The 14,179-nt window shown below is 42.7% G+C and overlaps 1 pseudogene; it reads left to right on the plus strand.

Moving 5' to 3' along the window:
• Positions 1 to 4,125: 4,125 nt before the first annotated feature.
• LOC135574132 (serine-rich adhesin for platelets-like) overlaps positions 4,126 to 14,179 on the plus strand; it is a 27,199-nt pseudogene continuing 17,145 nt past the window's right edge.

Raw genomic sequence — 14,179 nt, forward strand, 5'->3', positions numbered from 1 at the left:
AGAGCTCCAGAGTTCCTCTGTGGCAATGAGAGAACCTTCCAGAAGGACAATCATCTCTACAGTACTCCACCAATCAGGCCATTATGATAGAGTGGCCAGACGGAAGCCACTCAGTAAAGGGCACATGACAGCCCTCTTGGAGTTTGCCAAAAGGCACCAAAAGACTCTCAGACCATGAGAAACAAGATTCTCTGGTCTGATGAAACGAAGATTGAACTCTTTGGCCTGAATGTTAAGCGTCACTTCTGGAGGAAACCTGGCACAATCCCTACGGTGAAGCATGGTGGTGGCAGAATCGTGCTGTGGGGATGTTATTCAGCGGCAGGGACTGAGAGACTAGTCATGATCAAGGCAGAGATGAATGGAGCAAAGTACAGAGAGATCCTTGATGAAAACCTGCTCCAGAGCGCTCAGGACCTCAGACTGGGATGAAGGTTCACATTCCAACAGGACAACGACCCTAAGCACACAGCCAAGACAATGCAGGAGTGGCTTCAGGACAAGTCTCTGGATGTTCTTGAGTGGCCCAGCCAGAGCCCAGACTTCAAACCGATTGAACATCTCTGGAGAGGCCTGAAAATAGCTGTGCAGCAACGCTCCCCATCCAACCTGACAGAGCTTGAGAGGATCTGCAGAGAAGAATAGGAGAAACACGCCAGATACAGGTGTGCCAAGCTTGTAACATATCAAAGAAGACACGAGGATGTAATCACTGCCAAGGGTGCTTAACTCAACAAAGTACTGAGTAAAGGGTCTGAATACTTATTTTAAATGTGATATTTTTTATTTGTAATAAATTAGTAAACATTTATAAAAAATAAAAAAAATATATAAAAAAAAGATTTGCTCTGGCATTATGGGCTATTGTGTGTAGATTGATGGGGGGGGAATTATTTAATCAATTTTAAAATAAGGCTGTAACATAACAACATGTGGAACAAGTCAAGGGGTCTGAGTACTTTCCGAAGGTATTGTATGTTTATTTTTTTCCTTAACTATTTGCATGTCGCTACAACACTGTATAGACATAGTATAACATTTTAAACGGCTTTATTATTTTGTAACATGTGTGAGGGTAATGTTTACTGTTAAGTGTTTATTTCACTTTTGTTTTCCATTTCACATGCTTTGGCAATGTAAACATATGTTTCCCATGCCCATAAAGCCTCTTGAATTGATTTGAGAGAGAGTTGGGTGCCGGGTAGCGAGGCTGTGACAGCACACAGAGTGGCAATGTTTGGGAGAGTGCTGATTTCCACAGACAGAGAGGTGAGAGGCCAGACTGAACTGTTGTAATAGTGAGACTGAAGTAGCTAACACCCTCCTTAGCCCCAAAATAGGACCAGCTTTGTCCAGCTGCTTTGAACATTAGAGACAAGTTTGTTGTTGTTTTCTTTGGCAATCAATGATGTGAAATGACGGTAACAGAAGTGAACAAGTCACATGGCCAGTTCAAATCAAATTGTATTAGTCACACGGCCAGTTCAAATCAAATTGTATTAGTCACATGGCCAGTTCAAATCAAATTGTATTAGTCACACGGCCAGTTCAAATCAAATTGTATTAGTCACATGGCCAGTTCAAATCAAATTGTATTAGTCACATGGCCAGTTCAAATCAAATTGTATTAGTCACACGGCCAGTTCAAATCAAATTGTATTAGTCACACGGCCAGTTCAAATCAAATTGTATTAGTCACACGGCCAGTTCAAATCAAATTGTATTAGTCACATGGCCAGTTCAAATCAAATTGTATTAGTCACATGGCCAGTTCAAATCAAATTGTATTAGTCACACGGCCAGTTCAAATCAAATTGTATTAGTCACATGGCCAGTTCAAATCAAATTGAATTAGTCACATGCGCCGAATACTAGAGGTGTAGACCTTACAGTGAAATGCTTACTTACGAGCCCCTAACCAATAATGCAGTTGAAAAAAGACAGATACGAAATAAACATAACAAGTAATTAAAGAGCAGCAGTAAAATAACTATAGCGAGACTATACACAGGGGGGTACCGGTACAGAGTCAATATGCGGGGGCACCTGTTAGTTGAGGTAATATGTACATGAAGGTAAAGTTATTAAAGTGACTATACATAGATGATAACAACAGAGAGTAGCAGCGGTGTAAAAGAGGGGGGGGGGCAATGCAAATCATCTGGGTAGCAATGTGATTAGGTGTTCAGGAGTCTTCTGGCTTAGGGGTAGAATCTGTTTCGAAGCCTCTTGGCGCTCCGGTACCGCTTGCCGTGCGGTAGTAGAAAGAACAGTCTATGACTAGGGTGGCTGGAGTCTTAGGCAATTACGCCTGGTATAGAGGTCCTGGATGGCGGAAGCTTGTCCCCAGTGATGCACTGGCCTGTTTACACTACCCTCTGTAGTGCCTTGCGGTTGGAGGCCGAGCAGTTGCCATACCAGGCAGTGATGCAACCAGTATTCGATGGTGCAGCCATAGAACCTTTTGAGGATCTGAGGACCCATGCCAAATCTTTTCAGTCCCCTGAGGGGGAATAGGTTTTATCGTACCCTCTTCATGACTGTCTGGTGTGCTTGGACCATGTTAGTTCCTTGGTGTCCACATCACCAACGAACTAACATGGTCCAAGCACACCAAAACAGTCATGAAGAGGGTACGACAAAACCTATTCCCCCTTGAAGCTCTCAACCTGCTCCACTGCAGCCCTGTTGATGAGAATGGGGGAGTGTTTGGTCCTCTTTTTCCTGTAGTCCACAATCATCTCCTTTGTCTTGATCATGCTGAGGGAGAGGTTGTTTCCCTGGCACCACACGGCCAGGTCTCTGACCTCCTTATAGGCTGTCTGGTCATTGTCGGTATCAGGCCTACCATTGTTGTGTCATCAGAAAACTTAATGATTGTGTTGGAGTCTTGCTTGGCTGTGCAGTTATGAGTGAACAGGGAGTACAGGAGGGGACTGAGCACGCACCCCTGAGGGGCCCCTGTGTTGAGGATCAGCGTTGCGGATGTGTTATCTACCCTTACCAGGAAGTCCAGGATCCAGTAGCAGAGGGAGGTGTTTAGTCCCAGGGTCCTTAGCTTTTCGATGAGCGTTGAGGGCACTATGGTGTTGAACCCTGAGCTGTAGTCAATGAATAGCATTCTCATATAGGTGTTCCTTTTGTCCAGGTGGGAAAGGGCAGTGCGGAGTGCAATAGAGATTGCATCATCTGTGGATCTGTTGGGGCGGTATGCAAATTGAAGTGGGTCTAGTGTTTCTTGGATAATGGTGTTGATGTGAGCCATGACCAGCCTTTCGAAGCACTTCATGGCTACAGACGTGAGTGCTACGGGTCGTTAGTAATTTAGGCAGGTTACCTTAGTGTTCTTTGGCACAGGCCCTATGGTGGTCTGCCTAAAACATGTTGGTATTACAGACTCGGACAGGAAGAGGTTGAAAATGTCAGTGAAGACACTTGCCAGCTTGTCAGCGCGTGCTCACAGTACACATCCTGGTAATCTGTCTGGCCCTGCAGCCTTGTGAATGTTGACCTGTTTACAGTCTTCCGGAACAGCTGGTGCTCTCATGCATGTTTCAGTGTTATTTTCCTCGACGCGAGCATAGAAGTAGTTTAGCTCATCTGCTAGGCTCGTGTCACTGGGCAGCTCTCGGCTGTGCTTCCCTGCCACATCCGACAAGAGTCCGAGCCAGTGTAATACGATTCAATCTTAGTCCTGTATTGATGCTTTGCCTGTTTGATGGTTCATCGGAGGGTATGGCCGGATTTCTTAAAAGCTTCTAGGTTAGAGTCCCGCTCCTTGAAAGTGGAAGCTCTAGCCTTTATCTCAGTGCAGATGTTGCCTGTAATCTATGGCTTCTGGTTGGGGTATGTACGTACGGTCACTGTGGGGACGACGTCATTGATGCACTTATTGTTGAAGCCAATGACTGATGTGCTGTACTCCTCAATGTCATCGGTGGAATCCCGGAACATATTCCAGTCTGTGCTAGCCAAAAAGTCCTGTAGCTTATGATAATAGTGTCATCGTATAGCCACGTCTTCGTGAAACATAAGATATTACAGATTTGAATGTCCCGTTGGTAATTTAATCTTCTGCGTAGGTCATCTATTTTTTTGTCCAAAGATTGCACGTTTGCTAGCAGAATGGAAGGAAGTGGAGCTTTATTTGATTGCCTACGAATTCTCAGAAGGCAGCCCGTCCTCCGGCCCCTTTTTCTCCACCTCCTCTTCATGCAAATTACGGGGATCTGGACCTGTTCCCGAGAAAGCAGTATATCATTTGCATCGGGCACGTCAGACTCGTTAAAGGAAAAAAATAATTCTGCAAGTCCGTCGTGAGTAATTGCAGTCCTGATGTCCAGAAGTTATTTTCGGTCATAACAGACGGTAGCGGGAACAGTATGTACAAAATAAGTTACAAACAACACAAATAAACAATCAGTTGGGGGCACGTAAAACGTCTACCTTGCCATTTTTATTAATTTTAAACTGATGAGTCACCAGTTAATAAAGGCCACACAATTTATATTCCGTGTGTGTGTGTGTGTGTGTGTGTGTGTGTACACTACCGGTCAAAGGTTTTACAACACCTACTCATTCAAGTTTTTTAAAGTTTTTTAAACTATTTTCTACATTGTAGAATAATAGTGAAGACATTAAAACTATGAAATAACACACATGGAATCATGTAGTAACCGAAAAAGTGTTAAATAAATCAAAATATATTTGAGATTTGAGATTCTTCAAACTAGCCACCCTTTCCCATATATACTGAGCACTTGTTGGCTGCTTTTCCTTCACTCTGCGGTCCGACTCATTCCAAACCATCTCAATTTGGTCAAGGTTGGGGGGTTGTGGAGGCCAGGTCATCTGATGCAGCACTCCATCACTCTCATTCTTGCTAAAATAGCCCTTACACAGCCTGGAGGTGTGTTGGGTCATTGTCCTGTTTTAAAACAAATAATAGTCCCACTATGCGCAAACCAGATGGGATGGCGTATCACTGCAGAATGCTGTGGTAGCCCTGCTGGTTAAGTGTGCCTTGAATTCTAAATAAATCACAGACAGCGTCACCAGAAAAGCACCACCACACCTCCTCCTCCATGCTTTACGGTGGGAACCACACATGCTCCAATGAACTTATCCTCTGCAGCAAAGGTGACTCGGGGTCTTCTATTCCTGTGGCGGTCCTCATGAGAGCCAGTTTCATCATAGCACCCCCGCCCACCTCCCACACACACACACCTTTTCACAACACAACTGATTGGCTCAAGAGCATTAAGAAGGAAAGAAATTCCACAAATGAACTTTTAAAGAAGGCTCACCTGTTAATTTAAATACATTCCAGGTGTCTACCTCATGAAGCTGATTGAGATAATGCCAAGAGTGTGCAAAGCTGTCAACAAAGCAAAGGGTGACTACTTTGAAGAATCTAAAATATATTTTATTTATGATTCCATGTGTGTTATTTCATAATTTGTCTTCACTATTATTTTACATTGTAAAAAATAAAGAAAAACCTTGAGGACACGTTGAAAAGATTTTCAAAGGTGGAGGGCGGAGGAGGGCGGAGGAGAGCGGAGGAGGGCGGAGGAGGGCGGAGGAGGGCGGAGGAGGGGATGGTTGAGGATGGGAGATGTTGCCTCAGTAATGGCCAACAGTGCATTCGGAAAGGTGGAGGGCGGAGGAGGGGATGGTTGAGGATGGGAGATGTTGCCTCAGTAATGGCCAACAGTGCATTCGGAAAGGTGGAGGGCGGAGGAGGGGATGGTTGAGGATGGGAGATGTTGCCTCAGTAATGGCCAACAGTGCATTCGGAAAGGTGGAGGGCGGAGGAGGGGATGGTTGAGGATGGGAGATGTTGCCTCAGTAATGGCCAACAGTGCATTCTGGAAAGGTGGAGGGCGGAGGAGGGGATGGTTGAGGATGGGAGATGTTGCCTCAGTAATGGCCAACAGTGCATTCGGAAAGGTGGAGGGCGGAGGAGGGGATGGTTGAGGATGGGAGATGTTGCCTCAGTAATGGCCAAAAGTGCATTCGGAAAGTTTTCGCACCCATATTTTACAGCCTTATTCTAAAATCATTTTTTTCCCTCATCAATGACAAATCCCCAAAAGTTTTATTTATGTATTACAAATAAAAAGACATGTTACATTTAAATAAGTATTCAGATCCTTTACTCTGTACTTTGTTGAAGCACATTTTGGCTGCTATTACAGCCTTGTGTCTTCTTGTGTATGACGTTACAAGTTTGGCACACCTGTATTTGGGGAATTTCTCCCATTCTTCTCTGCAGATCCTCTCAAGCTCTGTCATGTTGGATGGGGAGTGTCGCAGCACAGCTATTTTCAGGTCTCTCCAGAGATGTTCGATCAGGTTCAAGTCCGGGCTCTGACTGGGCCACTCAAGTACATTCAGAGACTTGTCCTGAAGCCACTCTTGCATTGTCTTGGCTGTGTGCTTAGGGTCGTTGTCCTGTTGGAATGTGAGCCTTTGCCACAGTCTGAGGTCCTGAGCACTCTGGAGCAGGTCTTCATCAGGGATCTCAATGTACAGTGCCTTGCGAAAGTATTCGGCCCCCTTGAACTTTGTGACCTTTTTGCCACATTTCAGGCTTCAAACATAAAGATATAAAACTGTATTTTTTTGTGAAGAATCAACAACAAGTGGGACACAATCATGAAGTGGAACGACATTTATTGGATATTTCAAACTTTTTTAACAAATCAAAAACTGAAAAATTGGGCGTGCAAAATTCTAATTAATTTGGTTGGAGGCAAGTGATGCTCATTTACCATGTACTTTATCTCACCTGTGGTAGTTGCAGGTGCCTGCAGAGTAAAAATAACAAAGAGAACAGAACATTCTGCCCCGTAGACGGGTTGACTAACAACGTTGTGCAAATGTATTTATGTTTTCAAAAAACAGACTAAATATATTTTACATGTCGTCAACATTGTCTGTTTTGCCCCATAGTTGCATACGTGCCGGTTTAGTTGCTAAACAACCCGTCTATTACACTCCATTGCCACCCTTGCACTTAACAATCAGTGGAGGCTGCTGAGGAGGACATCAGATAATAAAAGCTGGAATGGAGCGAATAGAATGGCATCAAACACATAGACACCATGGAAACCATGTGTTTTGATGAATTCCATACCATTCCACTCCAGACGTTACCACAAGCCCGTCCTCCCCAATTAAGGTGCCACCAACCTTCTGTGGCGCCAATATATTTGACCGTAACTGTATGTGGATATACTTGTAGGCCTATGAAGAGGTGCACCAGGAATGACTGTTCTTGTTCTTATCTCCCATGTTGGCAGCCAGCAGTCTGTCAGAGCTGGTTGGGAAGATCAGTGCGGTCAAAACAGCCCTACTGAAAAGGATGGGGGAGTTTGGGCTGGTAGCGAATGTCACAGTGTCCCCTCTGATCCCCAACCTTTGACCTTCACACACATACCACCACTTTGGGGAACAGACTAGAGGAGTAGCATCAAAGCTCCCCCCGCTGTTGAATGCTGACATAGTTTTATTGAGTACAATGATTGGAACCGAAGGTCTTCGTCAGGCTGCAAGATTCTACCTTGTAGAAGACCTGTAGATCCTGCCTTGTAGAAGACCTGTAGATCCAACAATTGTTTACAGACAGATTATTTCACATATAAGTCACTGTATCACAATTCCAGTGTGTCAGAAGTTTACTGCCACCCCCAACCGTAAAGCATGGGGGTGGCATCATGATGTGGGGGGTGTTTTTCTGCAGGAGGGACTGGTGCACTTCATAAAATAGATGGCATCATGAGGTAGGAAAATTATATGGATATATTGAAGCAAGATCTCAAGACATCAGTCAGGAAGTTAAAGCTTGGTGGCAAATGGGTCTTCCAAATGGACAATGACCCCAAGCATACTTCCAAAGTTGTGGCAAAATGGCTTAAGGACAACAAAGTCAAGGTATTGGAGTGGCCATCACAAGGCCCTGACCTCAATCCCATAGAAAATGCGTGGGCAGAACTGAAAAAGCATGTGCGAGGAAGGAGGCCTGGAAACCTGACTCGGTTACACCAGCTCTGTCAGGAGGAATGGGACAAAATTCACCCAACTTATTGTGGGAAGCATGTGGAAGGCTACCTGAAATGATTGACCCAAGTTAAACCATTTTAAAGGCAATGCTACCAAATACTAATTGAGTTTATGTAAACTTCTGACCGGGAATGTGATGAAAGAAATAAAAGCTGAAATAAATCCTTCTCTCTACTATTATTCTGACATTCCACATTCTTAATATAAAGTGGTGATCCTAACTGACCTAAGACAGGAATTTTTACTAGGATTAAATGTCAGTAATTGTGAAAAACTGAGTTTAAATGTATTTGGCTAAAGTGTATGTGAACTTCTGACTTCAACTGTATTTATCTTTCATGACTTAACTTTTAGGATCTTGTACCTGCATTCATCTGAACTGCATATTGTCAACCGGAAACCCTGGAATTATCAAGGTGTGAGAACAGTTATTCTAGTACTTATACATTTTTCTTTCCCTGTTGTGTTAAGTGTGTTTTACAACGGGTGGGCCTAATCCTGAATGCTAATTAGTTCAAACTGCTTTCCAGCCGGTGTCTATTTCACAAGGTACCACCAGCTAAATCTATGACGTTAAAATGCCTATTTACTCTACAATCTGACTGTGGAATCCACCGTCTCATCAACCCTGTAACATTATTTTTAAATTTAAATGTTTTATTTAACTTTATTTAACTAGGCAATGATTGTTTTGTAAATAAATTATATTTTGGCAAACATGTTGAAGGGGACTTTGTTTCATGGTTCTAATCACACACACTGTACAAGTGTAACACCAGCCTGGTCACCCATGAGACAGGTCAGTATGTTTATCCATGTCTGAAGACATCGGGAGAGGATGTGGAAACTGGCCAGTAGGGGCGACAGTGAGCGCTGTTACCTTAAAAGGTTTCAGTTTTGGTAGGGCTTTGTGGAGGGGGATGGTGGATGGTTATAAACATCTCCCTTGATTCTAAAGGTTGTGAGTTCGAAACCAGTAATGAAAAGCTTTTATATAAAAATATTTATTTGAGTTTTAAGCCTGTCCCAAACATTAACCATTCAGAGTTGATGCATCACCTTAAGAATGTTGAGTTGATGCATCACCTTAAGAATGTTGAGTTGATGCATCACCTTAAGAATGTTGAGTTGATGCATCACCTTAAGAATGTTGAGTTGATGCATCACCTTAAGAATGTTGAGTTGATGCATCACCTTAAGAATGTTGAGTTGATGCATCACCTTAAGAATGTTGAGTTGATGCCTAAATGTAACCTTAAAAACATCAGCATTTGACGTTTGGAACAACTTTGAAATTTGATGTTTGAGAAACATGGGTTGAACGTCTAATTCTATATATACACACACACACACTGTGTTATACACACACACAGACACACATTTACATTTACATTTAAGTCATTTAGCAGACGCTCTTATCCAGAGCGACTTACAAATTGGTGCTTTCACCTTATGACATCCACACACCGTGTTAGATACACACACACACTGTGTTATACACACACACAGACACACACCGTGTTAGACACACACACAGACACACACCGTGTTAGACACACACACACACACACCGTGTTATATACACACACACACACACCGTGTTAGACACACACACACACACCGTGTTAGACACACACACACACACACACACACACCGTGTTATATACACACACACACACCGTGTTAGACACACACATTGTACATGAAAAGTGTTAGTAATACACACAGTTAATCAGTTCGCAATTAATTTTCATTTTCTAAGTTCTAAGTTATGTTGTGCATAACTTAAGAGGTTTAAATTGACCTCCGTGAGGTAATTCATATAAAAGGGTGTCGGTGGGAATCTGCAAACTCAATAAATGGTTTTGCAGGGGGCCACCTTAAAACCTACATGTTCTGCTCACTGGGAACTTTGAATCAACAGCCCATTTTAAAGTACAGTAGTTTATAGTTAGGAATTCAGGTTTGCCAATTGTGAATCTGTCCATATATAATGAGATGTTATGTACAGTGTGTGTATGTGAACAAGTCTATTAAGGTGTGTGTGTGTACACATCTATTTAGTTGCGTGTGTATTGAGTTGCGTATTTCTCGGTGTGTGTGTGTAATTGGGGTGTGTCAGAGACGGAGTGCACCTGTATCAGCTGGCTGGCTGGCTGTCTGTCTGCTTTGCTGTGAAGCTGAGGATCACCATGATGTCTATCATTATAACAAATGATTACTAGATCTCTGTCTGCACAGCACAATGCATGGAACCCTGAGGCCTCCCAGACACACAACACAGTTATGGAAATGGCTCTCTGTACCTGCAGGCATAAATCGATGTGTGAAAGCTAGATTAGTGTTCACAGCCATACGACTAGACAAGCTTATCGCAGGATATAGAATTACTATTGATTGTCATTAAATCTGCTAAATGTATCTATGGCTTGCAATGATTGGGTTTCAAAAAGCAATAGGATGTGTAACATCTTGTGGAATTTAAATCATGTATTGTACAGTAATCCTTATTTTCTGATTCTAATTTGACATTTCGTATTTCACCCGGTTACGTAACCCTGTACCTCAGACGCTGCTGCTCCATGTACATAGACTTAAAATCACTGGCCACTTTAATAATGGAACACTAGTCACTCTAATAATGTTTACATATTTATGCTTTACTCATCTCATATGTACATACTGTATTCTATTCTGCTGTAGGCCACTTCGACATTGCTCATCCTAATAGTTATATATTCCTTAATTCCATTGTTTTACCATTTAGGTTTGTGTGTATTGCTGTGAATTGTTAGATATTACTGTTAAATATTACTGCACTGCTTTGCGCTAGAAACACAAGCATTTTGCTACACCCGCAATAACATCTGCTAAACATGTGTATGTGACCAATAACATCTGCTAAACATGTGTATGTGACCAATAACATCTGCTAAACATGTGTATGTGACCAATAACATCTGCTAAACATGTGTATGTGACCAATAACATCTGCTAAACATGTGTATGTGACCAATAACATCTGCTAAACATGTGTATGTGACCAATAACATCTGCTAAACATGTGTATGTGACCAATAACATCTGCTAAACATGTGTATGTGACCAATAACATCTGCTAACCATGTGTATGTGACCAATAACATCTGCTAAACATGTGTATGTGACCAATAACATCTGCTAAACATGTGTATGTGACCAATAACATCTGCTAAACATGTGTATGTGACCAATAACATCTGCTAAACATGTGTATGTGACCAATAACATCTGCTAAACATGTGTATGTGACCAATAACATCTGCTAAACATGTGTATGTAACCAATAACATCTGCTAAACATGTGTATGTGACCAATAACATCTGCTAAACATGTGTATGTGACCAATAACATCTGCTAAACATGTGTATGTGACCAATTAAAAATTGATTTGAGTAAAATGGCACATTGTCAACATTCTATGACGTTCTATTGTGAGTGGTGCCTGGACATTGATTCATGTTATTTTGTATCCGTCTTGTGCAGTCAGATAATATTCCGTTATTTCTGTGGAAATGGAGAAACCTTTTCATCTCATTCCTTTTTCAGGTGTTCCTCACATTTTCCGGTCTCTCCCATTCTGTCACTCTCTTATGCTTCTAAACGTTCTGGGTCCAAGGCCCACACAGTACTGAAGGGAGGTACTTGAGCACTGTGACAATGAGAACATGGGGTCTCTGTATTGTTCTCCTGTGGTTCTTTGTCTCAGATTCAGAACCCATATAAGGTTAATGAGACCTGATTGGTCTGAGTGTAACAAACGGATTAAGGAGGAGGACAAAGGGCTTCAATGGGAGGTCTGTCTGTCTGTGGGTCTGTGTCCCAAATGGCACCCTATTCCCTATATAGGCCCATAAAGTAATGCACTATATAGGGAACTGTGTTCCTATATAGGGCACGTAACCTGTCTGTCTAGCTAGGATGGAACCACCCATGACTTCTATTTGTATTTATTAAGGATCCCCATTGGCAGCTGCCAGGGCAGCAGCTACTCTTCCTGGGGTTTATTAAGGATCCCAATTGGCAGCTGCCAGGGCAGCAGCTACTCTTCCTGGGGTTTATTAAGGATCCCAATTGGCAGCTGCCAGGGCAGCAGCTACTCTTCCTGGGGTTTATTAAGGATCCCCATTGGCAGCTGCCAGGGCAGCAGCTACTCTTCCTGGGGTTTATTAAGGATCCCCATTGGCAGCTGCCAGGGCAGCAGCTACTCTTCCTGGGGTTTATTAAGGATCCCCATTGGCAGCTGCCAGGGCAGCAGCTACTCTTCCTGGGGTTTATTAAGGATCCCCATTGGCAGCTGCCAGGGCAGCAGCTACTCTTCCTGGGGTTCAGCAACATTGAGGCAGCTACTGTATATACAGTTTAAAATATGACATGACATTGCATGATGAGGCTATTGAACTATACAGATTATAGCCAGGTGATGCTGTAACAACACAGCTCAAAAAAGTTATTTCACTTCATGAACTATAATTAGAAGCAGGAGCCACAACAGCCACATTGACTATGATTAGAAGCAGGAGCCACAACAGCCACATTGACTATAATTAGAAGCAGGAGCCACAACAGTCACATTGACTATAATTAGAAGCAGGAGCCACAACAGTCACATTGACTATAATTAGAAGCAGGAGCCACAACAGTCACATTGACTATAATTAGAAGCAGGAGCCACAACAGTCACATTGATTATAATTAGAAGCAGGAGCCACAACAGTCACATTGACTATAATTAGAAGCAGGAGCCACAACAGTCACATTGACTATAATTAGAAGCAGGAGCCACAACAGCCACATTGACTATAATTAGAAGCAGGAGTCACAACAGCCACATTGACTATAATTAGAAGCAGGAGCCACAACAGTCACATTGACTAGAATGATCAAAATTGGATTTATTTTAGAATTCTTTGTGGGTCTCTGTAATCTGAGGGAGATATGTATCTCTACTATGGTCATACATTTGGCAGGAGGTTAGGAAGTGCAGCTCAGTTTCCATCTAATTTTGGGGCAGTGTGCACATAGTCTGTCTTCTCTTGTGTCTGTTTGTCTCTCTCTCTCTCTATTTCTACTCCTGTGATTAAGTCTCTCTGGGAACCTTGAGGGAATTTTATTCTGGTCTTGTATCAGGGTCCCTCTGCATGATATCAAGGCCAGGGAGGAGAGATTCATATCCATTCACAACTCTCCATCTCTTAATGGGCTCGGCCACTCCAGAGAGAAGCTCTTTCCTGTGACTAGTCAGCTCCAGTCTTCATTCAGCCCTGTAGCTCTGTGTCAAAAAAGACTGTTGCTCGTTTGTCTCCTGAACAATGAGGAACAAGTCTGAATCTCTGGCCGGGGACAAAGGGGAGAAAACAGCCTTTTCATTCTGTAGAACATTAGATTCTGACACATTTTGCCATGGCAGGGTTTTCTTCTTGGGTCCTGAGTGCTGCAGGGTGTGGGTCTTTAAAAGGACCACCTGTTGGTTACCAGCCGGGTCTTCATTACGACTATTATCACAGGGTGAGGAGCGCACCACGGGGGTTTCTAACGTTAACCCTGTTGATCAGGAACCAGGCTGGAAGGAACCACGTTCCACTGCCATGCCTTTAGGGGGAAATAGGCCTACATAACCAACTCCAGTCTCAAGTCCAATTCTGTTTCATCGCTTTCTGGAGGTATATATTTTTGCGGCTTTTTGTGGATCAAGAAAAAGGGGAGTATTCATTCACAGTTGTCACTCACTCACAAATGACTCAAAAATACAAAAATGTTACCAAATAACCATAGTTCAAGCCACTTAATTATAGATAACTTGTTTTTCTTTTAAGTGTAGACTTCAGAAACCAAATGTTTATATGCATGCATTGCTAAATAACACACATCTATGCAAAAATGATTACTTTATTATTATATTTCAGTATTAACAATACGTGATGCTCCACTACTTCAGTCAATTATTTTCACATCTCTAAGGCTGCCGGCAGAGAGAGTTTAATATTTGTACTTTTTGAATGGAAATTGGACCATTTTCTTCCCCAAAGCCATAATCAGAGCAAGAGCATAAACCCCCTCGAATTTCTGTGA

This window comes from Oncorhynchus nerka, linkage group LG12, assembly GCF_034236695.1.
Source record: "Oncorhynchus nerka isolate Pitt River linkage group LG12, Oner_Uvic_2.0, whole genome shotgun sequence".
Lineage (NCBI taxonomy): Eukaryota > Metazoa > Chordata > Actinopteri > Salmoniformes > Salmonidae > Oncorhynchus > Oncorhynchus nerka.